The 24,673-nt window shown below is 59.7% G+C and overlaps 26 non-coding genes and 2 pseudogenes across 26 annotated transcripts; all 28 read right to left on the reverse strand.

Moving 5' to 3' along the window:
• Positions 1 to 401: 401 nt before the first annotated feature.
• Positions 402 to 565, reverse strand: LOC138499240 (U1 spliceosomal RNA). Its single transcript, XR_011279262.1, has one exon. It is a non-coding gene; the product is annotated as a U1 spliceosomal RNA (small nuclear RNA).
• Positions 566 to 1,177: 612 nt separating this feature from the next.
• Positions 1,178 to 1,341, reverse strand: LOC138499241 (U1 spliceosomal RNA). The gene has a single exon (XR_011279263.1). It is a non-coding gene; the product is annotated as a U1 spliceosomal RNA (small nuclear RNA).
• Positions 1,342 to 1,953: 612 nt separating this feature from the next.
• On the reverse strand, positions 1,954 to 2,117 carry LOC138499242 (U1 spliceosomal RNA). The gene has a single exon (XR_011279264.1). It is a non-coding gene; the product is annotated as a U1 spliceosomal RNA (small nuclear RNA).
• Positions 2,118 to 2,729: 612 nt separating this feature from the next.
• Positions 2,730 to 2,893, reverse strand: LOC138499243 (U1 spliceosomal RNA). The gene has a single exon (XR_011279265.1). It is a non-coding gene; the product is annotated as a U1 spliceosomal RNA (small nuclear RNA).
• Positions 2,894 to 3,505: 612 nt separating this feature from the next.
• LOC138499244 (U1 spliceosomal RNA) lies at positions 3,506 to 3,669 on the reverse strand. Its single transcript, XR_011279266.1, has one exon. It is a non-coding gene; the product is annotated as a U1 spliceosomal RNA (small nuclear RNA).
• A 796-nt stretch (positions 3,670 to 4,465) lies between these two features.
• On the reverse strand, positions 4,466 to 4,629 carry LOC138499245 (U1 spliceosomal RNA). Its single transcript, XR_011279267.1, has one exon. It is a non-coding gene; the product is annotated as a U1 spliceosomal RNA (small nuclear RNA).
• A 794-nt stretch (positions 4,630 to 5,423) lies between these two features.
• LOC138499246 (U1 spliceosomal RNA) lies at positions 5,424 to 5,587 on the reverse strand. The gene has a single exon (XR_011279268.1). It is a non-coding gene; the product is annotated as a U1 spliceosomal RNA (small nuclear RNA).
• Positions 5,588 to 6,199: 612 nt separating this feature from the next.
• Positions 6,200 to 6,363, reverse strand: LOC138499248 (U1 spliceosomal RNA). The gene has a single exon (XR_011279270.1). It is a non-coding gene; the product is annotated as a U1 spliceosomal RNA (small nuclear RNA).
• Positions 6,364 to 6,975: 612 nt separating this feature from the next.
• On the reverse strand, positions 6,976 to 7,139 carry LOC138499250 (U1 spliceosomal RNA). The gene has a single exon (XR_011279271.1). It is a non-coding gene; the product is annotated as a U1 spliceosomal RNA (small nuclear RNA).
• Positions 7,140 to 7,751: 612 nt separating this feature from the next.
• On the reverse strand, positions 7,752 to 7,915 carry LOC138499251 (U1 spliceosomal RNA). The gene has a single exon (XR_011279272.1). It is a non-coding gene; the product is annotated as a U1 spliceosomal RNA (small nuclear RNA).
• Positions 7,916 to 8,527: 612 nt separating this feature from the next.
• Positions 8,528 to 8,691, reverse strand: LOC138499252 (U1 spliceosomal RNA). The gene has a single exon (XR_011279273.1). It is a non-coding gene; the product is annotated as a U1 spliceosomal RNA (small nuclear RNA).
• A 612-nt stretch (positions 8,692 to 9,303) lies between these two features.
• On the reverse strand, positions 9,304 to 9,467 carry LOC138499253 (U1 spliceosomal RNA). Its single transcript, XR_011279274.1, has one exon. It is a non-coding gene; the product is annotated as a U1 spliceosomal RNA (small nuclear RNA).
• A 612-nt stretch (positions 9,468 to 10,079) lies between these two features.
• LOC138499254 (U1 spliceosomal RNA) lies at positions 10,080 to 10,243 on the reverse strand. The gene has a single exon (XR_011279275.1). It is a non-coding gene; the product is annotated as a U1 spliceosomal RNA (small nuclear RNA).
• Positions 10,244 to 10,855: 612 nt separating this feature from the next.
• Positions 10,856 to 11,019, reverse strand: LOC138499255 (U1 spliceosomal RNA). Its single transcript, XR_011279276.1, has one exon. It is a non-coding gene; the product is annotated as a U1 spliceosomal RNA (small nuclear RNA).
• Positions 11,020 to 11,631: 612 nt separating this feature from the next.
• Positions 11,632 to 11,795, reverse strand: LOC138499256 (U1 spliceosomal RNA). The gene has a single exon (XR_011279277.1). It is a non-coding gene; the product is annotated as a U1 spliceosomal RNA (small nuclear RNA).
• A 612-nt stretch (positions 11,796 to 12,407) lies between these two features.
• LOC138499257 (U1 spliceosomal RNA) lies at positions 12,408 to 12,571 on the reverse strand. Its single transcript, XR_011279278.1, has one exon. It is a non-coding gene; the product is annotated as a U1 spliceosomal RNA (small nuclear RNA).
• Positions 12,572 to 13,183: 612 nt separating this feature from the next.
• On the reverse strand, positions 13,184 to 13,347 carry LOC138499258 (U1 spliceosomal RNA). Its single transcript, XR_011279279.1, has one exon. It is a non-coding gene; the product is annotated as a U1 spliceosomal RNA (small nuclear RNA).
• Positions 13,348 to 13,959: 612 nt separating this feature from the next.
• Positions 13,960 to 14,097, reverse strand: LOC138498977 (U1 spliceosomal RNA; annotated as a pseudogene).
• Positions 14,098 to 16,127: 2,030 nt separating this feature from the next.
• LOC138499261 (U1 spliceosomal RNA) lies at positions 16,128 to 16,291 on the reverse strand. The gene has a single exon (XR_011279281.1). It is a non-coding gene; the product is annotated as a U1 spliceosomal RNA (small nuclear RNA).
• Positions 16,292 to 16,903: 612 nt separating this feature from the next.
• LOC138499262 (U1 spliceosomal RNA) lies at positions 16,904 to 17,067 on the reverse strand. Its single transcript, XR_011279282.1, has one exon. It is a non-coding gene; the product is annotated as a U1 spliceosomal RNA (small nuclear RNA).
• Positions 17,068 to 17,679: 612 nt separating this feature from the next.
• Positions 17,680 to 17,817, reverse strand: LOC138498978 (U1 spliceosomal RNA; annotated as a pseudogene).
• A 2,031-nt stretch (positions 17,818 to 19,848) lies between these two features.
• On the reverse strand, positions 19,849 to 20,012 carry LOC138499263 (U1 spliceosomal RNA). The gene has a single exon (XR_011279283.1). It is a non-coding gene; the product is annotated as a U1 spliceosomal RNA (small nuclear RNA).
• Positions 20,013 to 20,624: 612 nt separating this feature from the next.
• Positions 20,625 to 20,788, reverse strand: LOC138499264 (U1 spliceosomal RNA). The gene has a single exon (XR_011279284.1). It is a non-coding gene; the product is annotated as a U1 spliceosomal RNA (small nuclear RNA).
• A 612-nt stretch (positions 20,789 to 21,400) lies between these two features.
• On the reverse strand, positions 21,401 to 21,564 carry LOC138499265 (U1 spliceosomal RNA). Its single transcript, XR_011279285.1, has one exon. It is a non-coding gene; the product is annotated as a U1 spliceosomal RNA (small nuclear RNA).
• Positions 21,565 to 22,176: 612 nt separating this feature from the next.
• Positions 22,177 to 22,340, reverse strand: LOC138499266 (U1 spliceosomal RNA). The gene has a single exon (XR_011279286.1). It is a non-coding gene; the product is annotated as a U1 spliceosomal RNA (small nuclear RNA).
• A 612-nt stretch (positions 22,341 to 22,952) lies between these two features.
• On the reverse strand, positions 22,953 to 23,116 carry LOC138499267 (U1 spliceosomal RNA). Its single transcript, XR_011279287.1, has one exon. It is a non-coding gene; the product is annotated as a U1 spliceosomal RNA (small nuclear RNA).
• Positions 23,117 to 23,728: 612 nt separating this feature from the next.
• On the reverse strand, positions 23,729 to 23,892 carry LOC138499268 (U1 spliceosomal RNA). The gene has a single exon (XR_011279288.1). It is a non-coding gene; the product is annotated as a U1 spliceosomal RNA (small nuclear RNA).
• Positions 23,893 to 24,490: 598 nt separating this feature from the next.
• LOC138499269 (U1 spliceosomal RNA) lies at positions 24,491 to 24,654 on the reverse strand. Its single transcript, XR_011279289.1, has one exon. It is a non-coding gene; the product is annotated as a U1 spliceosomal RNA (small nuclear RNA).
• Between the last annotated feature and the right edge of the window lie 19 nt (positions 24,655 to 24,673).

A 24,673-nucleotide genomic window follows, 5' to 3' on the forward strand; every position in this document is an offset into this window, starting at 1 on the left:
GGCAACGCCGTGAAGGCAACGCCCGATCGTGCCCGATCGGTGCTCGGACGGGGCCGGCGGCAGCTGGTAGCCAGTGAACCCCCCCCCCCCCCAATCCCCAGGAGCTGGATGGGACTTCTTAAGGTTGGAGGGCCTGGCCGTGATAACAGAGCCCGGGCGGGGCGGGGCAGGGCGGCTTCAAGAACTACTGGGGCCCCTGATATCATGGGGCGCACAAGTCTGGGGTTAGGCGCCTGTGCACTTGACCCCTCCAGTGAATGCTGGCCCTCTGGACTGCAGCAACATTCAGAGGCTACCTACTCACACACGTGACTTAAGAAACTCTGCTGCAAGACCAGGGGCTCCGTGTGTAAACAAGCTGACTCTGCACACTAAACTTTTTCTTTCTTTGACCAATAAATCAGGGGATAGCGCGAACGCAGTCCCCCACTACCAGAAATAATGCAGTCGAGTATCCCGCATTTGGGGACATCGCAGGGGTCAGCAAATCCGATGTGCAATGGATGAGCCTCACCCTGGGAGATCTGCCTTGTTGATCACAGATGCTCCCCTGCCAGGTAAGTATGAGTTGCGAGCAAGAGGGCAGGGGTTGGGCCTGTTCTGGAATCCCCGCTAAGCGAGGGTGAGAAGGCAGGCCCTGACCCAGCCCCAGCCCTCCCGGAAGCCCCGAGCGCCTGCAGAGCTGCCTGTCCCACGTTCAGGGGGAAGCTCCGGCAGGCAGAGCTCAGCAGAAGAGGCACATTGCAGCACAGGTCCTTTCTCCCATCAGGCCCTGCTCCGCCCGAGATTTGCATACATTCCGGCCTGGCCCCCAGCCTGCAGGCCCAGTCGGATAGCGAGCAGGCCTGGTGCAGTGCGCCCACTGGCCTGTCGGCCCCCAGGGCCCATGGCCCTCCTGAGCCGACAGGCCACCCCGCTTAACAAGAGCGTCTTGGGTGGGGTGCTCCCCAGCAGGACACGGCAACGCCGTGAAGGCAACGCCCGATCGTGCCCGATCGGTGCTAGGCGCCTGTGCACTTGACCCCTCCAGTGAATGCTGGCCCTCTGGACTGCAGCAACATTCAGAGGCTACCTACTCACACACGTGACTTAAGAAACTCTGCTGCAAGACCAGGGGCTCCGTGTGTAAACAAGCTGACTCTGCACACTAAACTTTTTCTTTCTTTGACCAATAAATCAGGGGATAGCGCGAACGCAGTCCCCCACTACCAGAAATAATGCAGTCGAGTATCCCGCATTTGGGGACATCGCAGGGGTCAGCAAATCCGATGTGCAATGGATGAGCCTCACCCTGGGAGATCTGCCTTGTTGATCACAGATGCTCCCCTGCCAGGTAAGTATGAGTTGCGAGCAAGAGGGCAGGGGTTGGGCCTGTTCTGGAATCCCCGCTAAGCGAGGGTGAGAAGGCAGGCCCTGACCCAGCCCCAGCCCTCCCGGAAGCCCCGAGCGCCTGCAGAGCTGCCTGTCCCACGTTCAGGGGGAAGCTCCGGCAGGCAGAGCTCAGCAGAAGAGGCACATTGCAGCACAGGTCCTTTCTCCCATCAGGCCCTGCTCCGCCCGAGATTTGCATACATTCCGGCCTGGCCCCCAGCCTGCAGGCCCAGTCGGATAGCGAGCAGGCCTGGTGCAGTGCGCCCACTGGCCTGTCGGCCCACAGGGCCCATGGCCCTCCTGAGCCGACAGGCCACCCCGCTTAACAAGAGCGTCTTGGGTGGGGTGCTCCCCAGCAGGACACGGCAACGCCGTGAAGGCAACGCCCGATCGTGCCCGATCGGTGCTAGGCGCCTGTGCACTTGACCCCTCCAGTGAATGCTGGCCCTCTGGACTGCAGCAACATTCAGAGGCTACCTACTCACACACGTGACTTAAGAAACTCTGCTGCAAGACCAGGGGCTCCGTGTGTAAACAAGCTGACTCTGCACACTAAACTTTTTCTTTCTTTGACCAATAAATCAGGGGATAGCGCGAACGCAGTCCCCCACTACCAGAAATAATGCAGTCGAGTATCCCGCATTTGGGGACATCGCAGGGGTCAGCAAATCCGATGTGCAATGGATGAGCCTCACCCTGGGAGATCTGCCTTGTTGATCACAGATGCTCCCCTGCCAGGTAAGTATGAGTTGCGAGCAAGAGGGCAGGGGTTGGGCCTGTTCTGGAATCCCCGCTAAGCGAGGGTGAGAAGGCAGGCCCTGACCCAGCCCCAGCCCTCCCGGAAGCCCCGAGCGCCTGCAGAGCTGCCTGTCCCACGTTCAGGGGGAAGCTCCGGCAGGCAGAGCTCAGCAGAAGAGGCACATTGCAGCACAGGTCCTTTCTCCCATCAGGCCCTGCTCCGCCCGAGATTTGCATACATTCCGGCCTGGCCCCCAGCCTGCAGGCCCAGTCGGATAGCGAGCAGGCCTGGTGCAGTGCGCCCACTGGCCTGTCGGCCCCCAGGGCCCATGGCCCTCCTGAGCCGACAGGCCACCCCGCTTAACAAGAGCGTCTTGGGTGGGGTGCTCCCCAGCAGGACACGGCAACGCCGTGAAGGCAACGCCCGATCGTGCCCGATCGGTGCTAGGCGCCTGTGCACTTGACCCCTCCAGTGAATGCTGGCCCTCTGGACTGCAGCAACATTCAGAGGCTACCTACTCACACACGTGACTTAAGAAACTCTGCTGCAAGACCAGGGGCTCCGTGTGTAAACAAGCTGACTCTGCACACTAAACTTTTTCTTTCTTTGACCAATAAATCAGGGGATAGCGCGAACGCAGTCCCCCACTACCAGAAATAATGCAGTCGAGTATCCCGCATTTGGGGACATCGCAGGGGTCAGCAAATCCGATGTGCAATGGATGAGCCTCACCCTGGGAGATCTGCCTTGTTGATCACAGATGCTCCCCTGCCAGGTAAGTATGAGTTGCGAGCAAGAGGGCAGGGGTTGGGCCTGTTCTGGAATCCCCGCTAAGCGAGGGTGAGAAGGCAGGCCCTGACCCAGCCCCAGCCCTCCCGGAAGCCCCGAGCGCCTGCAGAGCTGCCTGTCCCACGTTCAGGGGGAAGCTCCGGCAGGCAGAGCTCAGCAGAAGAGGCACATTGCAGCACAGGTCCTTTCTCCCATCAGGCCCTGCTCCGCCCGAGATTTGCATACATTCCGGCCTGGCCCCCAGCCTGCAGGCCCAGTCGGATAGCGAGCAGGCCTGGTGCAGTGCGCCCACTGGCCTGTCGGCCCCCAGGGCCCATGGCCCTCCTGAGCCGACAGGCCACCCCGCTTAACAAGAGCGTCTTGGGTGGGGTGCTCCCCAGCAGGACACGGCAACGCCGTGAAGGCAACGCCCGATCGTGCCCGATCGGTGCTAGGCGCCTGTGCACTTGACCCCTCCAGTGAATGCTGGCCCTCTGGACTGCAGCAACATTCAGAGGCTACCTACTCACACACGTGACTTAAGAAACTCTGCTGCAAGACCAGGGGCTCCGTGTGTAAACAAGCTGACTCTGCACACTAAACTTTTTCTTTCTTTGACCAATAAATCAGGGGATAGCGCGAACGCAGTCCCCCACTACCAGAAATAATGCAGTCGAGTATCCCGCATTTGGGGACATCGCAGGGGTCAGCAAATCCGATGTGCAATGGATGAGCCTCACCCTGGGAGATCTGCCTTGTTGATCACAGATGCTCCCCTGCCAGGTAAGTATGAGTTGCGAGCAAGAGGGCAGGGGTTGGGCCTGTTCTGGAATCCCCGCTAAGCGAGGGTGAGAAGGCAGGCCCTGACCCAGCCCCAGCCCTCCCGGAAGCCCCGAGCGCCTGCAGAGCTGCCTGTCCCACGTTCAGGGGGAAGCTCCGGCAGGCAGAGCTCAGCAGAAGAGGCACATTGCAGCACAGGTCCTTTCTCCCATCAGGCCCTGCTCCGCCCGAGATTTGCATACATTCCGGCCTGGCCCCCAGCCTGCAGGCCCAGTCGGATAGCGAGCAGGCCTGGTGCAGTGCGCCCACTGGCCTGTCGGCCCCCAGGGCCCATGGCCCTCCTGAGCCGACAGGCCACCCCGCTTAACAAGAGCGTCTTGGGTGGGGTGCTCCCCAGCAGGACACGGCAACGCCGTGAAGGCAACGCCCGATCGTGCCCGATCGGTGCTCGGACGGGGCCGGCGGCAGCTGGTAGCCAGTGAACCCCCCCCCCCCCCCAATCCCCAGGAGCTGGATGGGACTTCTTAAGGTTGGAGGGCCTGGCCGTGATAACAGAGCCCGGGCGGGGCGGGGCAGGGCGGCTTCAAGAACTACTGGGGCCCCTGATATCATGGGGCGCACAAGTCTGGGGTTAGGCGCCTGTGCACTTGACCCCTCCAGTGAATGCTGGCCCTCTGGACTGCAGCAACATTCAGAGGCTACCTACTCACACACGTGACTTAAGAAACTCTGCTGCAAGACCAGGGGCTCCGTGTGTAAACAAGCTGACTCTGCACACTAAACTTTTTCTTTCTTTGACCAATAAATCAGGGGATAGCGCGAACGCAGTCCCCCACTACCAGAAATAATGCAGTCGAGTATCCCGCATTTGGGGACATCGCAGGGGTCAGCAAATCCGATGTGCAATGGATGAGCCTCACCCTGGGAGATCTGCCTTGTTGATCACAGATGCTCCCCTGCCAGGTAAGTATGAGTTGCGAGCAAGAGGGCAGGGGTTGGGCCTGTTCTGGAATCCCCGCTAAGCGAGGGTGAGAAGGCAGGCCCTGACCCAGCCCCAGCCCTCCCGGAAGCCCCGAGCGCCTGCAGAGCTGCCTGTCCCACGTTCAGGGGGAAGCTCCGGCAGGCAGAGCTCAGCAGAAGAGGCACATTGCAGCACAGGTCCTTTCTCCCATCAGGCCCTGCTCCGCCCGAGATTTGCATACATTCCGGCCTGGCCCCCAGCCTGCAGGCCCAGTCGGATAGCGAGCAGGCCTGGTGCAGTGCGCCCACTGGCCTGTCGGCCCCCAGGGCCCATGGCCCTCCTGAGCCGACAGGCCACCCCGCTTAACAAGAGCGTCTTGGGTGGGGTGCTCCCCAGCAGGACACGGCAACGCCGTGAAGGCAACGCCCGATCGTGCCCGATCGGTGCTCGGACGGGGCCGGCGGCAGCTGGTAGCCAGTGAACCCCCCCCCCCCCAATCCCCAGGAGCTGGATGGGACTTCTTAAGGTTGGAGGGCCTGGCCGTGATAACAGAGCCCGGGCGGGGCGGGGCAGGGCGGCTTCAAGAACTACTGGGGCCCCTGATATCATGGGGCGCACAAGTCTGGGGTTAGGCGCCTGTGCACTTGACCCCTCCAGTGAATGCTGGCCCTCTGGACTGCAGCAACATTCAGAGGCTACCTACTCACACACGTGACTTAAGAAACTCTGCTGCAAGACCAGGGGCTCCGTGTGTAAACAAGCTGACTCTGCACACTAAACTTTTTCTTTCTTTGACCAATAAATCAGGGGATAGCGCGAACGCAGTCCCCCACTACCAGAAATAATGCAGTCGAGTATCCCGCATTTGGGGACATCGCAGGGGTCAGCAAATCCGATGTGCAATGGATGAGCCTCACCCTGGGAGATCTGCCTTGTTGATCACAGATGCTCCCCTGCCAGGTAAGTATGAGTTGCGAGCAAGAGGGCAGGGGTTGGGCCTGTTCTGGAATCCCCGCTAAGCGAGGGTGAGAAGGCAGGCCCTGACCCAGCCCTAGCCCTCCCGGAAGCCCCGAGCGCCTGCAGAGCTGCCTGTCCCACGTTCAGGGGGAAGCTCCGGCAGGCAGAGCTCAGCAGAAGAGGCACATTGCAGCACAGGTCCTTTCTCCCATCAGGCCCTGCTCCGCACGAGATTTGCATAAATTCCGGCCTGGCCGCCAGCCTGCAGGCCCAGTCGGATAGCGAGCAGGCCTGGTGCAGTGCGCCCACTGGCCTGTCGGCCCCCAGGGCCCATGGCCCTCCTGAGCCGACAGGCCACCCCGCTTAACAAGAGCGTCTTGGGTGGGGTGCTCCCCAGCAGGACACGGCAACGCCGTGAAGGCAACGCCCGATCGTGCCCGATCGGTGCTAGGCGCCTGTGCACTTGACCCCTCCAGTGAATGCTGGCCCTCTGGACTGCAGCAACATTCAGAGGCTACCTACTCACACACGTGACTTAAGAAACTCTGCTGCAAGACCAGGGGCTCCGTGTGTAAACAAGCTGACTCTGCACACTAAACTTTTTCTTTCTTTGACCAATAAATCAGGGGATAGCGCGAACGCAGTCCCCCACTACCAGAAATAATGCAGTCGAGTATCCCGCATTTGGGGACATCGCAGGGGTCAGCAAATCCGATGTGCAATGGATGAGCCTCACCCTGGGAGATCTGCCTTGTTGATCACAGATGCTCCCCTGCCAGGTAAGTATGAGTTGCGAGCAAGAGGGCAGGGGTTGGGCCTGTTCTGGAATCCCCGCTAAGCGAGGGTGAGAAGGCAGGCCCTGACCCAGCCCCAGCCCTCCCGGAAGCCCCGAGCGCCTGCAGAGCTGCCTGTCCCACGTTCAGGGGGAAGCTCCGGCAGGCAGAGCTCAGCAGAAGAGGCACATTGCAGCACAGGTCCTTTCTCCCATCAGGCCCTGCTCCGCCCGAGATTTGCATACATTCCGGCCTGGCCCCCAGCCTGCAGGCCCAGTCGGATAGCGAGCAGGCCTGGTGCAGTGCGCCCACTGGCCTGTCGGCCCCCAGGGCCCATGGCCCTCCTGAGCCGACAGGCCACCCCGCTTAACAAGAGCGTCTTGGGTGGGGTGCTCCCCAGCAGGACACGGCAACGCCGTGAAGGCAACGCCCGATCGTGCCCGATCGGTGCTAGGCGCCTGTGCACTTGACCCCTCCAGTGAATGCTGGCCCTCTGGACTGCAGCAACATTCAGAGGCTACCTACTCACACACGTGACTTAAGAAACTCTGCTGCAAGACCAGGGGCTCCGTGTGTAAACAAGCTGACTCTGCACACTAAACTTTTTCTTTCTTTGACCAATAAATCAGGGGATAGCGCGAACGCAGTCCCCCACTACCAGAAATAATGCAGTCGAGTATCCCGCATTTGGGGACATCGCAGGGGTCAGCAAATCCGATGTGCAATGGATGAGCCTCACCCTGGGAGATCTGCCTTGTTGATCACAGATGCTCCCCTGCCAGGTAAGTATGAGTTGCGAGCAAGAGGGCAGGGGTTGGGCCTGTTCTGGAATCCCCGCTAAGCGAGGGTGAGAAGGCAGGCCCTGACCCAGCCCCAGCCCTCCCGGAAGCCCCGAGCGCCTGCAGAGCTGCCTGTCCCACGTTCAGGGGGAAGCTCCGGCAGGCAGAGCTCAGCAGAAGAGGCACATTGCAGCACAGGTCCTTTCTCCCATCAGGCCCTGCTCCGCCCGAGATTTGCATACATTCCGGCCTGGCCCCCAGCCTGCAGGCCCAGTCGGATAGCGAGCAGGCCTGGTGCAGTGCGCCCACTGGCCTGTCGGCCCACAGGGCCCATGGCCCTCCTGAGCCGACAGGCCACCCCGCTTAACAAGAGCGTCTTGGGTGGGGTGCTCCCCAGCAGGACACGGCAACGCCGTGAAGGCAACGCCCGATCGTGCCCGATCGGTGCTAGGCGCCTGTGCACTTGACCCCTCCAGTGAATGCTGGCCCTCTGGACTGCAGCAACATTCAGAGGCTACCTACTCACACACGTGACTTAAGAAACTCTGCTGCAAGACCAGGGGCTCCGTGTGTAAACAAGCTGACTCTGCACACTAAACTTTTTCTTTCTTTGACCAATAAATCAGGGGATAGCGCGAACGCAGTCCCCCACTACCAGAAATAATGCAGTCGAGTATCCCGCATTTGGGGACATCGCAGGGGTCAGCAAATCCGATGTGCAATGGATGAGCCTCACCCTGGGAGATCTGCCTTGTTGATCACAGATGCTCCCCTGCCAGGTAAGTATGAGTTGCGAGCAAGAGGGCAGGGGTTGGGCCTGTTCTGGAATCCCCGCTAAGCGAGGGTGAGAAGGCAGGCCCTGACCCAGCCCCAGCCCTCCCGGAAGCCCCGAGCGCCTGCAGAGCTGCCTGTCCCACGTTCAGGGGGAAGCTCCGGCAGGCAGAGCTCAGCAGAAGAGGCACATTGCAGCACAGGTCCTTTCTCCCATCAGGCCCTGCTCCGCCCGAGATTTGCATACATTCCGGCCTGGCCCCCAGCCTGCAGGCCCAGTCGGATAGCGAGCAGGCCTGGTGCAGTGCGCCCACTGGCCTGTCGGCCCCCAGGGCCCATGGCCCTCCTGAGCCGACAGGCCACCCCGCTTAACAAGAGCGTCTTGGGTGGGGTGCTCCCCAGCAGGACACGGCAACGCCGTGAAGGCAACGCCCGATCGTGCCCGATCGGTGCTAGGCGCCTGTGCACTTGACCCCTCCAGTGAATGCTGGCCCTCTGGACTGCAGCAACATTCAGAGGCTACCTACTCACACACGTGACTTAAGAAACTCTGCTGCAAGACCAGGGGCTCCGTGTGTAAACAAGCTGACTCTGCACACTAAACTTTTTCTTTCTTTGACCAATAAATCAGGGGATAGCGCGAACGCAGTCCCCCACTACCAGAAATAATGCAGTCGAGTATCCCGCATTTGGGGACATCGCAGGGGTCAGCAAATCCGATGTGCAATGGATGAGCCTCACCCTGGGAGATCTGCCTTGTTGATCACAGATGCTCCCCTGCCAGGTAAGTATGAGTTGCGAGCAAGAGGGCAGGGGTTGGGCCTGTTCTGGAATCCCCGCTAAGCGAGGGTGAGAAGGCAGGCCCTGACCCAGCCCCAGCCCTCCCGGAAGCCCCGAGCGCCTGCAGAGCTGCCTGTCCCACGTTCAGGGGGAAGCTCCGGCAGGCAGAGCTCAGCAGAAGAGGCACATTGCAGCACAGGTCCTTTCTCCCATCAGGCCCTGCTCCGCCCGAGATTTGCATACATTCCGGCCTGGCCCCCAGCCTGCAGGCCCAGTCGGATAGCGAGCAGGCCTGGTGCAGTGCGCCCACTGGCCTGTCGGCCCCCAGGGCCCATGGCCCTCCTGAGCCGACAGGCCACCCCGCTTAACAAGAGCGTCTTGGGTGGGGTGCTCCCCAGCAGGACACGGCAACGCCGTGAAGGCAACGCCCGATCGTGCCCGATCGGTGCTAGGCGCCTGTGCACTTGACCCCTCCAGTGAATGCTGGCCCTCTGGACTGCAGCAACATTCAGAGGCTACCTACTCACACACGTGACTTAAGAAACTCTGCTGCAAGACCAGGGGCTCCGTGTGTAAACAAGCTGACTCTGCACACTAAACTTTTTCTTTCTTTGACCAATAAATCAGGGGATAGCGCGAACGCAGTCCCCCACTACCAGAAATAATGCAGTCGAGTATCCCGCATTTGGGGACATCGCAGGGGTCAGCAAATCCGATGTGCAATGGATGAGCCTCACCCTGGGAGATCTGCCTTGTTGATCACAGATGCTCCCCTGCCAGGTAAGTATGAGTTGCGAGCAAGAGGGCAGGGGTTGGGCCTGTTCTGGAATCCCCGCTAAGCGAGGGTGAGAAGGCAGGCCCTGACCCAGCCCCAGCCCTCCCGGAAGCCCCGAGCGCCTGCAGAGCTGCCTGTCCCACGTTCAGGGGGAAGCTCCGGCAGGCAGAGCTCAGCAGAAGAGGCACATTGCAGCACAGGTCCTTTCTCCCATCAGGCCCTGCTCCGCCCGAGATTTGCATACATTCCGGCCTGGCCCCCAGCCTGCAGGCCCAGTCGGATAGCGAGCAGGCCTGGTGCAGTGCGCCCACTGGCCTGTCGGCCCCCAGGGCCCATGGCCCTCCTGAGCCGACAGGCCACCCCGCTTAACAAGAGCGTCTTGGGTGGGGTGCTCCCCAGCAGGACACGGCAACGCCGTGAAGGCAACGCCCGATCGTGCCCGATCGGTGCTAGGCGCCTGTGCACTTGACCCCTCCAGTGAATGCTGGCCCTCTGGACTGCAGCAACATTCAGAGGCTACCTACTCACACACGTGACTTAAGAAACTCTGCTGCAAGACCAGGGGCTCCGTGTGTAAACAAGCTGACTCTGCACACTAAACTTTTTCTTTCTTTGACCAATAAATCAGGGGATAGCGCGAACGCAGTCCCCCACTACCAGAAATAATGCAGTCGAGTATCCCGCATTTGGGGACATCGCAGGGGTCAGCAAATCCGATGTGCAATGGATGAGCCTCACCCTGGGAGATCTGCCTTGTTGATCACAGATGCTCCCCTGCCAGGTAAGTATGAGTTGCGAGCAAGAGGGCAGGGGTTGGGCCTGTTCTGGAATCCCCGCTAAGCGAGGGTGAGAAGGCAGGCCCTGACCCAGCCCCAGCCCTCCCGGAAGCCCCGAGCGCCTGCAGAGCTGCCTGTCCCACGTTCAGGGGGAAGCTCCGGCAGGCAGAGCTCAGCAGAAGAGGCACATTGCAGCACAGGTCCTTTCTCCCATCAGGCCCTGCTCCGCCCGAGATTTGCATACATTCCGGCCTGGCCCCCAGCCTGCAGGCCCAGTCGGATAGCGAGCAGGCCTGGTGCAGTGCGCCCACTGGCCTGTCGGCCCCCAGGGCCCATGGCCCTCCTGAGCCGACAGGCCACCCCGCTTAACAAGAGCGTCTTGGGTGGGGTGCTCCCCAGCAGGACACGGCAACGCCGTGAAGGCAACGCCCGATCGTGCCCGATCGGTGCTAGGCGCCTGTGCACTTGACCCCTCCAGTGAATGCTGGCCCTCTGGACTGCAGCAACATTCAGAGGCTACCTACTCACACACGTGACTTAAGAAACTCTGCTGCAAGACCAGGGGCTCCGTGTGTAAACAAGCTGACTCTGCACACTAAACTTTTTCTTTCTTTGACCAATAAATCAGGGGATAGCGCGAACGCAGTCCCCCACTACCAGAAATAATGCAGTCGAGTATCCCGCATTTGGGGACATCGCAGGGGTCAGCAAATCCGATGTGCAATGGATGAGCCTCACCCTGGGAGATCTGCCTTGTTGATCACAGATGCTCCCCTGCCAGGTAAGTATGAGTTGCGAGCAAGAGGGCAGGGGTTGGGCCTGTTCTGGAATCCCCGCTAAGCGAGGGTGAGAAGGCAGGCCCTGACCCAGCCCTAGCCCTCCCGGAAGCCCCGAGCGCCTGCAGAGCTGCCTGTCCCACGTTCAGGGGGAAGCTCCGGCAGGCAGAGCTCAGCAGAAGAGGCACATTGCAGCACAGGTCCTTTCTCCCATCAGGCCCTGCTCCGCACGAGATTTGCATAAATTCCGGCCTGGCCGCCAGCCTGCAGGCCCAGTCGGATAGCGAGCAGGCCTGGTGCAGTGCGCCCACTGGCCTGTCGGCCCCCAGGGCCCATGGCCCTCCTGAGCCGACAGGCCACCCCGCTTAACAAGAGCGTCTTGGGTGGGGTGCTCCCCAGCAGGACACGGCAACGCCGTGAAGGCAACGCCCGATCGTGCCCGATCGGTGCTAGGCGCCTGTGCACTTGACCCCTCCAGTGAATGCTGGCCCTCTGGACTGCAGCAACATTCAGAGGCTACCTACTCACACACGTGACTTAAGAAACTCTGCTGCAAGACCAGGGGCTCCGTGTGTAAACAAGCTGACTCTGCACACTAAACTTTTTCTTTCTTTGACCAATAAATCAGGGGATAGCGCGAACGCAGTCCCCCACTACCAGAAATAATGCAGTCGAGTATCCCGCATTTGGGGACATCGCAGGGGTCAGCAAATCCGATGTGCAATGGATGAGCCTCACCCTGGGAGATCTGCCTTGTTGATCACAGATGCTCCCCTGCCAGGTAAGTATGAGTTGCGAGCAAGAGGGCAGGGGTTGGGCCTGTTCTGGAATCCCCGCTAAGCGAGGGTGAGAAGGCAGGCCCTGACCCAGCCCCAGCCCTCCCGGAAGCCCCGAGCGCCTGCAGAGCTGCCTGTCCCACGTTCAGGGGGAAGCTCCGGCAGGCAGAGCTCAGCAGAAGAGGCACATTGCAGCACAGGTCCTTTCTCCCATCAGGCCCTGCTCCGCCCGAGATTTGCATACATTCCGGCCTGGCCCCCAGCCTGCAGGCCCAGTCGGATAGCGAGCAGGCCTGGTGCAGTGCGCCCACTGGCCTGTCGGCCCCCAGGGCCCATGGCCCTCCTGAGCCGACAGGCCACCCCGCTTAACAAGAGCGTCTTGGGTGGGGTGCTCCCCAGCAGGACACGGCAACGCCGTGAAGGCAACGCCCGATCGTGCCCGATCGGTGCTAGGCGCCTGTGCACTTGACCCCTCCAGTGAATGCTGGCCCTCTGGACTGCAGCAACATTCAGAGGCTACCTACTCACACACGTGACTTAAGAAACTCTGCTGCAAGACCAGGGGCTCCGTGTGTAAACAAGCTGACTCTGCACACTAAACTTTTTCTTTCTTTGACCAATAAATCAGGGGATAGCGCGAACGCAGTCCCCCACTACCAGAAATAATGCAGTCGAGTATCCCGCATTTGGGGACATCGCAGGGGTCAGCAAATCCGATGTGCAATGGATGAGCCTCACCCTGGGAGATCTGCCTTGTTGATCACAGATGCTCCCCTGCCAGGTAAGTATGAGTTGCGAGCAAGAGGGCAGGGGTTGGGCCTGTTCTGGAATCCCCGCTAAGCGAGGGTGAGAAGGCAGGCCCTGACCCAGCCCCAGCCCTCCCGGAAGCCCCGAGCGCCTGCAGAGCTGCCTGTCCCACGTTCAGGGGGAAGCTCCGGCAGGCAGAGCTCAGCAGAAGAGGCACATTGCAGCACAGGTCCTTTCTCCCATCAGGCCCTGCTCCGCCCGAGATTTGCATACATTCCGGCCTGGCCCCCAGCCTGCAGGCCCAGTCGGATAGCGAGCAGGCCTGGTGCAGTGCGCCCACTGGCCTGTCGGCCCCCAGGGCCCATGGCCCTCCTGAGCCGACAGGCCACCCCGCTTAACAAGAGCGTCTTGGGTGGGGTGCTCCCCAGCAGGACACGGCAACGCCGTGAAGGCAACGCCCGATCGTGCCCGATCGGTGCTAGGCGCCTGTGCACTTGACCCCTCCAGTGAATGCTGGCCCTCTGGACTGCAGCAACATTCAGAGGCTACCTACTCACACACGTGACTTAAGAAACTCTGCTGCAAGACCAGGGGCTCCGTGTGTAAACAAGCTGACTCTGCACACTAAACTTTTTCTTTCTTTGACCAATAAATCAGGGGATAGCGCGAACGCAGTCCCCCACTACCAGAAATAATGCAGTCGAGTATCCCGCATTTGGGGACATCGCAGGGGTCAGCAAATCCGATGTGCAATGGATGAGCCTCACCCTGGGAGATCTGCCTTGTTGATCACAGATGCTCCCCTGCCAGGTAAGTATGAGTTGCGAGCAAGAGGGCAGGGGTTGGGCCTGTTCTGGAATCCCCGCTAAGCGAGGGTGAGAAGGCAGGCCCTGACCCAGCCCCAGCCCTCCCGGAAGCCCCGAGCGCCTGCAGAGCTGCCTGTCCCACGTTCAGGGGGAAGCTCCGGCAGGCAGAGCTCAGCAGAAGAGGCACATTGCAGCACAGGTCCTTTCTCCCATCAGGCCCTGCTCCGCCCGAGATTTGCATACATTCCGGCCTGGCCCCCAGCCTGCAGGCCCAGTCGGATAGCGAGCAGGCCTGGTGCAGTGCGCCCACTGGCCTGTCGGCCCCCAGGGCCCATGGCCCTCCTGAGCCGACAGGCCACCCCGCTTAACAAGAGCGTCTTGGGTGGGGTGCTCCCCAGCAGGACACGGCAACGCCGTGAAGGCAACGCCCGATCGTGCCCGATCGGTGCTAGGCGCCTGTGCACTTGACCCCTCCAGTGAATGCTGGCCCTCTGGACTGCAGCAACATTCAGAGGCTACCTACTCACACACGTGACTTAAGAAACTCTGCTGCAAGACCAGGGGCTCCGTGTGTAAACAAGCTGACTCTGCACACTAAACTTTTTCTTTCTTTGACCAATAAATCAGGGGATAGCGCGAACGCAGTCCCCCACTACCAGAAATAATGCAGTCGAGTATCCCGCATTTGGGGACATCGCAGGGGTCAGCAAATCCGATGTGCAATGGATGAGCCTCACCCTGGGAGATCTGCCTTGTTTTTTTTTTTTTTTTTTTTTTTTTTTTTTTGTAAAAATATCTTTATTAAGTGCTTAAAGATGATACAAGGGTAATAAATTCAATTCAATAAGAAGACTTTTGTGGCAATTACATTCCCCCCTCAAAGCAGAAGGGGTGGTTTCAATTTTACTTTGGGCATTTGGGTGGGTACATATATATTTTCTGTTCAGAGTCTGTGGTTTGCAAAGTGTTCGTGTTTTGCCTGAGTAGGCTAAGAGTTCCCTTTTTCTTTATTTTATTTTTGGATGATTGCCTGGGCTGGGGGTTTTACTCAGGGCCCCCATCTTCCAGGCTGTCCTTGATTTCGTAGTCTCTTAGCAGGCCGTGGACCATCCTGCGGCAGGCTTCGGTTGTCAGCAGCTCATCATTGAGGACCAGGCGTTTCCTTGCGTAGAGGAGAATGTCCTTCATGCAGCAGAGGGTCCTCCAGCAGTTCTGGATTGCCTCTACTGTGTGGGTCTGTGCAAAGAGTCCATACAGCACAGACTGGTGTATAATGTCTTGGGGCGGGATGTGAGCACTCAACTCAGTGTTCAGGGCCCTGCGCAGTTTCCTTGCAAAGGGGCATGCCCAGAAGAGGTGGTACGCTGTTTCCTCTGCCGGGCACCCCCTTGGGCAGCTCCTGTGTGGGCAGAGGCCCCGTCTGTTCATGAATGCTCGCACAGATAGTGCCCCCCTCACCGTCAGCCAGGCGATGTCCTTGTGAATATTCAGGAGTTTGTTTGATGCCACATTTTCCCACACCTGGGTAACTGTGGCCGCTGGCAGGTCCTCAATGGGATCTGTGGTGTCTTGGGCCCTGATCAGGTTGTGGATTGTCCTTGGGTTCCACAATGCAGGCACCACCCCCTGAAGGCCAAAATCTGCGATGAACTTTTCCATCTCCCTGTAGTACCAAGGGAGCGTCCAGTTGTACGGGGCCCTGTTTTCCCACTTGTCCCAGCCTAGCCTCCTCCATGTTGGTGTGAGGAAGAAGCGGAAAAGGAGGTAGGCTGAGTGGGTCTTGTTGGCGTTGCCCAGGGAAATCCTGACGCAGGTGCAGGCGAAGCAGGCCCGCAGTCTTGTAGGGAGGTCCGGGATTCCTTTCCCTCCTTTGCGCGGTTCCTTGTACATGGATGATCTCTTAACTCTGTCCATCTTTGAGCCCCAGACAAAGTGGAAGACCATGGCGTTGATGGCCCGCGCCTCTCTGGCTTGGAGGGGCCACGCTTGGGCCACATACTGCAGGACAGGCAGCGCATCATTTCTCAGCACCAGAGCCTTCCCTTCCATGCTCAGTTTGCGGAGACTCCAGAGACCCAGTTTCTGTTTGACCTTGGCCAGGCGTTCCTTCCAGCTTTTCAGCGCTGCCCCCTGGGAGATCTGCCTTGTTGATCACAGATGCTCCCCTGCCAGGTAAGTATGAGTTGCGAGCAAGAGGGCAGGGGTTGGGCCTGTTCTGGAATCCCCGCTAAGCGAGGGTGAGAAGGCAGGCCCTGACCCAGCCCCAGCCCTCCCGGAAGCCCCGAGCGCCTGCAGAGCTGCCTGTCCCACGTTCAGGGGGAAGCTCCGGCAGGCAGAGCTCAGCAGAAGAGGCACATTGCAGCACAGGTCCTTTCTCCCATCAGGCCCTGCTCCGCCCGAGATTTGCATACATTCCGGCCTGGCCCCCAGCCTGCAGGCCCAGTCGGATAGCGAGCAGGCCTGGTGCAGTGCGCCCACTGGCCTGTCGGCCCCCAGGGCCCATGGCCCTCCTGAGCCGACAGGCCACCCCGCTTAACAAGAGCGTCTTGGGTGGGGTGCTCCCCAGCAGGACACGGCAACGCCGTGAAGGCAACGCCCGATCGTGCCCGATCGGTGCTAGGCGCCTGTGCACTTGACCCCTCCAGTGAATGCTGGCCCTCTGGACTGCAGCAACATTCAGAGGCTACCTACTCACACACGTGACTTAAGAAACTCTGCTGCAAGACCAGGGGCTCCGTGTGTAAACAAGCTGACTCTGCACACTAAACTTTTTCTTTCTTTGACCAATAAATCAGGGGATAGCGCGAACGCAGTCCCCCACTACCAGAAATAATGCAGTCGAGTATCCCGCATTTGGGGACATCGCAGGGGTCAGCAAATCCGATGTGCAATGGATGAGCCTCACCCTGGGAGATCTGCCTTGTTGATCACAGATGCTCCCCTGCCAGGTAAGTATGAGTTGCGAGCAAGAGGGCAGGGGTTGGGCCTGTTCTGGAATCCCCGCTAAGCGAGGGTGAGAAGGCAGGCCCTGACCCAGCCCCAGCCCTCCCGGAAGCCCCGAGCGCCTGCAGAGCTGCCTGTCCCACGTTCAGGGGGAAGCTCCGGCAGGCAGAGCTCAGCAGAAGAGGCACATTGCAGCACAGGTCCTTTCTCCCATCAGGCCCTGCTCCGCCCGAGATTTGCATACATTCCGGCCTGGCCCCCAGCCTGCAGGCCCAGTCGGATAGCGAGCAGGCCTGGTGCAGTGCGCCCACTGGCCTGTCGGCCCACAGGGCCCATGGCCCTCCTGAGCCGACAGGCCACCCCGCTTAACAAGAGCGTCTTGGGTGGGGTGCTCCCCAGCAGGACACGGCAACGCCGTGAAGGCAACGCCCGATCGTGCCCGATCGGTGCTAGGCGCCTGTGCACTTGACCCCTCCAGTGAATGCTGGCCCTCTGGACTGCAGCAACATTCAGAGGCTACCTACTCACACACGTGACTTAAGAAACTCTGCTGCAAGACCAGGGGCTCCGTGTGTAAACAAGCTGACTCTGCACACTAAACTTTTTCTTTCTTTGACCAATAAATCAGGGGATAGCGCGAACGCAGTCCCCCACTACCAGAAATAATGCAGTCGAGTATCCCGCATTTGGGGACATCGCAGGGGTCAGCAAATCCGATGTGCAATGGATGAGCCTCACCCTGGGAGATCTGCCTTGTTGATCACAGATGCTCCCCTGCCAGGTAAGTATGAGTTGCGAGCAAGAGGGCAGGGGTTGGGCCTGTTCTGGAATCCCCGCTAAGCGAGGGTGAGAAGGCAGGCCCTGACCCAGCCCCAGCCCTCCCGGAAGCCCCGAGCGCCTGCAGAGCTGCCTGTCCCACGTTCAGGGGGAAGCTCCGGCAGGCAGAGCTCAGCAGAAGAGGCACATTGCAGCACAGGTCCTTTATCCCATCAGGCCCTGCTCCGCCCGAGATTTGCATACATTCCGGCCTGGCCCCCAGCCTGCAGGCCCAGTCGGATAGCGAGCAGGCCTGGTGCAGTGCGCCCACTGGCCTGTCGGCCCCCAGGGCCCATGGCCCTCCTGAGCCGACAGGCCACCCCGCTTAACAAGAGCGTCTTGGGTGGGGTGCTCCCCAGCAGGACACGGCAACGCCGTGAAGGCAACGCCCGATCGTGCCCGATCGGTGCTAGGCGCCTGTGCACTTGACCCCTCCAGTGAATGCTGGCCCTCTGGACTGCAGCAACATTCAGAGGCTACCTACTCACACACGTGACTTAAGAAACTCTGCTGCAAGACCAGGGGCTCCGTGTGTAAACAAGCTGACTCTGCACACTAAACTTTTTCTTTCTTTGACCAATAAATCAGGGGATAGCGCGAACGCAGTCCCCCACTACCAGAAATAATGCAGTCGAGTATCCCGCATTTGGGGACATCGCAGGGGTCAGCAAATCCGATGTGCAATGGATGAGCCTCACCCTGGGAGATCTGCCTTGTTTTTTTTTTTTTTTTTTTTTTTTTTTTTTTTGTAAAAATATCTTTATTAAGTGCTTAAAGATGATACAAGGGTAATAAATTCAATTCAATAAGAAGACTTTTGTGGCAATTACATTCCCCCCTCAAAGCAGAAGGGGTGGTTTCAATTTTACTTTGGGCATTTGGGTGGGTACATATATATTTTCTGTTCAGAGTCTGTGGTTTGCAAAGTGTTCGTGTTTTGCCTGAGTAGGCTAAGAGTTCCCTTTTTCTTTATTTTATTTTTGGATGATTGCCTGGGCTGGGGGTTTTACTCAGGGCCCCCATCTTCCAGGCTGTCCTTGATTTCGTAGTCTCTTAGCAGGCCGTGGACCATCCTGCGGCAGGCTTCGGTTGTCAGCAGCTCATCATTGAGGACCAGGCGTTTCCTTGCGTAGAGGAGAATGTCCTTCATGCAGCAGAGGGTCCTCCAGCAGTTCTGGATTGCCTCTACTGTGTGGGTCTGTGCAAAGAGTCCATACAGCACAGACTGGTGTATAATGTCTTGGGGCGGGATGTGAGCACTCAACTCAGTGTTCAGGGCCCTGCGCAGTTTCCTTGCAAAGGGGCATGCCCAGAAGAGGTGGTACGCTGTTTCCTCTGCCGGGCACCCCCTTGGGCAGCTCCTGTGTGGGCAGAGGCCCCGTCTGTTCATGAATGCTCGCACAGATAGTGCCCCCCTCACCGTCAGCCAGGCGATGTCCTTGTGAATATTCAGGAGTTTGTTTGATGCCACATTTTCCCACACCTGGGTAACTGTGGCCGCTGGCAGGTCCTCAATGGGATCTGTGGTGTCTTGGGCCCTGATCAGGTTGTGGATTGTCCTTGGGTTCCACAATGCAGGCACCACCCCCTGAAGGCCAAAATCTGCGATGAACTTTTCCATCTCCCTGTAGTACCAAGGGAGCGTCCAGTTGTACGGGGCCCTGTTTTCCCACTTGTCCCAGCCTAGCCTCCTCCATGTTGGTGTGAGGAAGAAGCGGAAAAGGAGGTAGGCTGAGTGGGTCTTGTTGGCGTTGCCCAGGGAAATCCTGACGCAGGTGCAGGCGAAGCAGGCCCGCAGTCTTGTAGGGAGGTCCGGGATTCCTTTCCCTCCTTTGCGCGGTTCCTTGTACATGGATGATCTCTTAACTCTGTCCATCTTTGAGCCCCAGACAAAGTGGAAGACCATGGCGTTGATGGCCCGCGCCTCTCTGGCTTGGAGGGGCCACGCTTGGGCCACATACTGCAGGACAGGCAGCGCATCATTTCTCAGCACCAGAGCCTTCCCTTCCATGCTCAGTTTGCGGAGACTCCAGAGACCCAGTTTCTGTTTGACCTTGGCCAGGCGTTCCTTCCAGCTTTTCAGCGCTGCCCCCTGGGAGATCTGCCTTGTTGATCACAGATGCTCCCCTGCCAGGTAAGTATGAGTTGCGAGCAAGAGGGCAGGGGTTGGGCCTGTTCTGGAATCCCCGCTAAGCGAGGGTGAGAAGGCAGGCCCTGACCCAGCCCCAGCCCTCCCGGAAGCCCCGAGCGCCTGCAGAGCTGCCTGTCCCACGTTCAGGGGGAAGCTCCGGCAGGCAGAGCTCAGCAGAAGAGGCACATTGCAGCACAGGTCCTTTCTCCCATCAGGCCCTGCTCCGCCCGAGATTTGCATACATTCCGGCCTGGCCCCCAGCCTGCAGGCCCAGTCGGATAGCGAGCAGGCCTGGTGCAGTGCGCCCACTGGCCTGTCGGCCCCCAGGGCCCATGGCCCTCCTGAGCCGACAGGCCACCCCGCTTAACAAGAGCGTCTTGGGTGGGGTGCTCCCCAGCAGGACACGGCAACGCCGTGAAGGCAACGCCCGATCGTGCCCGATCGGTGCTAGGCGCCTGTGCACTTGACCCCTCCAGTGAATGCTGGCCCTCTGGACTGCAGCAACATTCAGAGGCTACCTACTCACACACGTGACTTAAGAAACTCTGCTGCAAGACCAGGGGCTCCGTGTGTAAACAAGCTGACTCTGCACACTAAACTTTTTCTTTCTTTGACCAATAAATCAGGGGATAGCGCGAACGCAGTCCCCCACTACCAGAAATAATGCAGTCGAGTATCCCGCATTTGGGGACATCGCAGGGGTCAGCAAATCCGATGTGCAATGGATGAGCCTCACCCTGGGAGATCTGCCTTGTTGATCACAGATGCTCCCCTGCCAGGTAAGTATGAGTTGCGAGCAAGAGGGCAGGGGTTGGGCCTGTTCTGGAATCCCCGCTAAGCGAGGGTGAGAAGGCAGGCCCTGACCCAGCCCCAGCCCTCCCGGAAGCCCCGAGCGCCTGCAGAGCTGCCTGTCCCACGTTCAGGGGGAAGCTCCGGCAGGCAGAGCTCAGCAGAAGAGGCACATTGCAGCACAGGTCCTTTCTCCCATCAGGCCCTGCTCCGCCCGAGATTTGCATACATTCCGGCCTGGCCCCCAGCCTGCAGGCCCAGTCGGATAGCGAGCAGGCCTGGTGCAGTGCGCCCACTGGCCTGTCGGCCCACAGGGCCCATGGCCCTCCTGAGCCGACAGGCCACCCCGCTTAACAAGAGCGTCTTGGGTGGGGTGCTCCCCAGCAGGACACGGCAACGCCGTGAAGGCAACGCCCGATCGTGCCCGATCGGTGCTAGGCGCCTGTGCACTTGACCCCTCCAGTGAATGCTGGCCCTCTGGACTGCAGCAACATTCAGAGGCTACCTACTCACACACGTGACTTAAGAAACTCTGCTGCAAGACCAGGGGCTCCGTGTGTAAACAAGCTGACTCTGCACACTAAACTTTTTCTTTCTTTGACCAATAAATCAGGGGATAGCGCGAACGCAGTCCCCCACTACCAGAAATAATGCAGTCGAGTATCCCGCATTTGGGGACATCGCAGGGGTCAGCAAATCCGATGTGCAATGGATGAGCCTCACCCTGGGAGATCTGCCTTGTTGATCACAGATGCTCCCCTGCCAGGTAAGTATGAGTTGCGAGCAAGAGGGCAGGGGTTGGGCCTGTTCTGGAATCCCCGCTAAGCGAGGGTGAGAAGGCAGGCCCTGACCCAGCCCCAGCCCTCCCGGAAGCCCCGAGCGCCTGCAGAGCTGCCTGTCCCACGTTCAGGGGGAAGCTCCGGCAGGCAGAGCTCAGCAGAAGAGGCACATTGCAGCACAGGTCCTTTATCCCATCAGGCCCTGCTCCGCCCGAGATTTGCATACATTCCGGCCTGGCCCCCAGCCTGCAGGCCCAGTCGGATAGCGAGCAGGCCTGGTGCAGTGCGCCCACTGGCCTGTCGGCCCCCAGGGCCCATGGCCCTCCTGAGCCGACAGGCCACCCCGCTTAACAAGAGCGTCTTGGGTGGGGTGCTCCCCAGCAGGACACGGCAACGCCGTGAAGGCAACGCCCGATCGTGCCCGATCGGTGCTAGGCGCCTGTGCACTTGACCCCTCCAGTGAATGCTGGCCCTCTGGACTGCAGCAACATTCAGAGGCTACCTACTCACACACGTGACTTAAGAAACTCTGCTGCAAGACCAGGGGCTCCGTGTGTAAACAAGCTGACTCTGCACACTAAACTTTTTCTTTCTTTGACCAATAAATCAGGGGATAGCGCGAACGCAGTCCCCCACTACCAGAAATAATGCAGTCGAGTATCCCGCATTTGGGGACATCGCAGGGGTCAGCAAATCCGATGTGCAATGGATGAGCCTCACCCTGGGAGATCTGCCTTGTTGATCACAGATGCTCCCCTGCCAGGTAAGTATGAGTTGCGAGCAAGAGGGCAGGGGTTGGGCCTGTTCTGGAATCCCCGCTAAGCGAGGGTGAGAAGGCAGGCCCTGACCCAGCCCCAGCCCTCCCGGAAGCCCCGAGCGCCTGCAGAGCTGCCTGTCCCACGTTCAGGGGGAAGCTCCGGCAGGCAGAGCTCAGCAGAAGAGGCACATTGCAGCACAGGTCCTTTCTCCCATCAGGCCCTGCTCCGCCCGAGATTTGCATACATTCCGGCCTGGCCCCCAGCCTGCAGGCCCAGTCGGATAGCGAGCAGGCCTGGTGCAGTGCGCCCACTGGCCTGTCGGCCCCCAGGGCCCATGGCCCTCCTGAGCCGACAGGCCACCCCGCTTAACAAGAGCGTCTTGGGTGGGGTGCTCCCCAGCAGGACACGGCAACGCCGTGAAGGCAACGCCCGATCGTGCCCGATCGGTGCTAGGCGCCTGTGCACTTGACCCCTCCAGTGAATGCTGGCCCTCTGGACTGCAGCAACATTCAGAGGCTACCTACTCACACACGTGACTTAAGAAACTCTGCTGCAAGACCAGGGGCTCCGTGTGTAAACAAGCTGACTCTGCACACTAAACTTTTTCTTTCTTTGACCAATAAATCAGGGGATAGCGCGAACGCAGTCCCCCACTACCAGAAATAATGCAGTCGAGTATCCCGCATTTGGGGACATCGCAGGGGTCAGCAAATCCGATGTGCAATGGATGAGCCTCACCCTGGGAGATCTGCCTTGTTGATCACAGATGCTCCCCTGCCAGGTAAGTATGAGTTGCGAGCAAGAGGGCAGGGGTTGGGCCTGTTCTGGAATCCCCGCTAAGCGAGGGTGAGAAGGCAGGCCCTGACCCAGCCCCAGCCCTCCCGGAAGCCCCGAGCGCCTGCAGAGCTGCCTGTCCCACGTTCAGGGGGAAGCTCCGGCAGGCAGAGCTCAGCAGAAGAGGCACATTGCAGCACAGGTCCTTTCTCCCATCAGGCCCTGCTCCGCCCGAGATTTGCATACATTCCGGCCTGGCCCCCAGCCTGCAGGCCCAGTCGGATAGCGAGCAGGCCTGGTGCAGTGCGCCCACTGGCCTGTCGGCCCCCAGGGCCCATGGCCCTCCTGAGCCGACAGGCCACCCCGCTTAACAAGAGCGTCTTGGGTGGGGTGCTCCCCAGCAGGACACGGCAACGCCGTGAAGGCAACGCCCGATCGTGCCCGATCGGTGCTAGGCGCCTGTGCACTTGACCCCTCCAGTGAATGCTGGCCCTCTGGACTGCAGCAACATTCAGAGGCTACCTACTCACACACGTGACTTAAGAAACTCTGCTGCAAGACCAGGGGCTCCGTGTGTAAACAAGCTGACTCTGCACACTAAACTTTTTCTTTCTTTGACCAATAAATCAGGGGATAGCGCGAACGCAGTCCCCCACTACCAGAAATAATGCAGTCGAGTATCCCGCATTTGGGGACATCGCAGGGGTCAGCAAATCCGATGTGCAATGGATGAGCCTCACCCTGGGAGATCTGCCTTGTTGATCACAGATGCTCCCCTGCCAGGTAAGTATGAGTTGCGAGCAAGAGGGCAGGGGTTGGGCCTGTTCTGGAATCCCCGCTAAGCGAGGGTGAGAAGGCAGGCCCTGACCCAGCCCCAGCCCTCCCGGAAGCCCCGAGCGCCTGCAGAGCTGCCTGTCCCACGTTCAGGGGGAAGCTCCGGCAGGCAGAGCTCAGCAGAAGAGGCACATTGCAGCACAGGTCCTTTCTCCCATCAGGCCCTGCTCCGCCCGAGATTTGCATACATTCCGGCCTGGCCCCCAGCCTGCAGGCCCAGTCGGATAGCGAGCAGGCCTGGTGCAGTGCGCCCACTGGCCTGTCGGCCCCCAGGGCCCATGGCCCTCCTGAGCCGACAGGCCACCCCGCTTAACAAGAGCGTCTTGGGTGGGGTGCTCCCCAGCAGGACACGGCAACGCCGTGAAGGCAACGCCCGATCGTGCCCGATCGGTGCTAGGCGCCTGTGCACTTGACCCCTCCAGTGAATGCTGGCCCTCTGGACTGCAGCAACATTCAGAGGCTACCTACTCACACACGTGACTTAAGAAACTCTGCTGCAAGACCAGGGGCTCCGTGTGTAAACAAGCTGACTCTGCACACTAAACTTTTTCTTTCTTTGACCAATAAATCAGGGGATAGCGCGAACGCAGTCCCCCACTACCAGAAATAATGCAGTCGAGTATCCCGCATTTGGGGACATCGCAGGGGTCAGCAAATCCGATGTGCAATGGATGAGCCTCACCCTGGGAGATCTGCCTTGTTGATCACAGATGCTCCCCTGCCAGGTAAGTATGAGTTGCGAGCAAGAGGGCAGGGGTTGGGCCTGTTCTGGAATCCCCGCTAAGCGAGGGTGAGAAGGCAGGCCCTGACCCAGCCCCAGCCCTCCCGGAAGCCCCGAGCGCCTGCAGAGCTGCCTGTCCCACGTTCAGGGGGAAGCTCCGGCAGGCAGAGCTCAGCAGAAGAGGCACATTGCAGCACAGGTCCTTTCTCCCATCAGGCCCTGCTCCGCCCGAGATTTGCATACATTCCGGCCTGGCCCCCAGCCTGCAGGCCCAGTCGGATAGCGAGCAGGCCTGGTGCAGTGCGCCCACTGGCCTGTCGGCCCCCAGGGCCCATGGCCCTCCTGAGCCGACAGGCCACCCCGCTTAACAAGAGCGTCTTGGGTGGGGTGCTCCCCAGCAGGACACGGCAACGCCCGATCGTGCCCGATCGGTGCTAGGCGCCTGTGCACTTGACCCCTCCAGTGAATGCTGGCCCTCTGGACTGCAGCAACATTCAGAGGCTACCTACTCACACACGTGACTTAAGAAACTCTGCTGCAAGACCAGGGGCTCCGTGTGTAAACAAGCTGACTCTGCACACTAAACTTTTTCTTTCTTTGACCAATAAATCAGGGGATAGCGCGAACGCAGTCCCCCACTACCAGAAATAATGCAGTCGAGTATCCCGCATTTGGGGACATCGCAGGGGTCAGCAAATCCGATGTGCAATGGATGAGCCTCACCCTGGGAGATCTGCCTTGTTGATCACAGATGCTCCCCTGCCAGGTAAGTATGAGTTGCGAGCAAGAGGGC

This window comes from Ambystoma mexicanum, chromosome 5q, assembly GCF_040938575.1.
Source record: "Ambystoma mexicanum isolate Mex_15411 chromosome 5q, UKY_AmexF1_1, whole genome shotgun sequence".
Classification (NCBI taxonomy): domain Eukaryota; kingdom Metazoa; phylum Chordata; class Amphibia; order Caudata; family Ambystomatidae; genus Ambystoma; species Ambystoma mexicanum.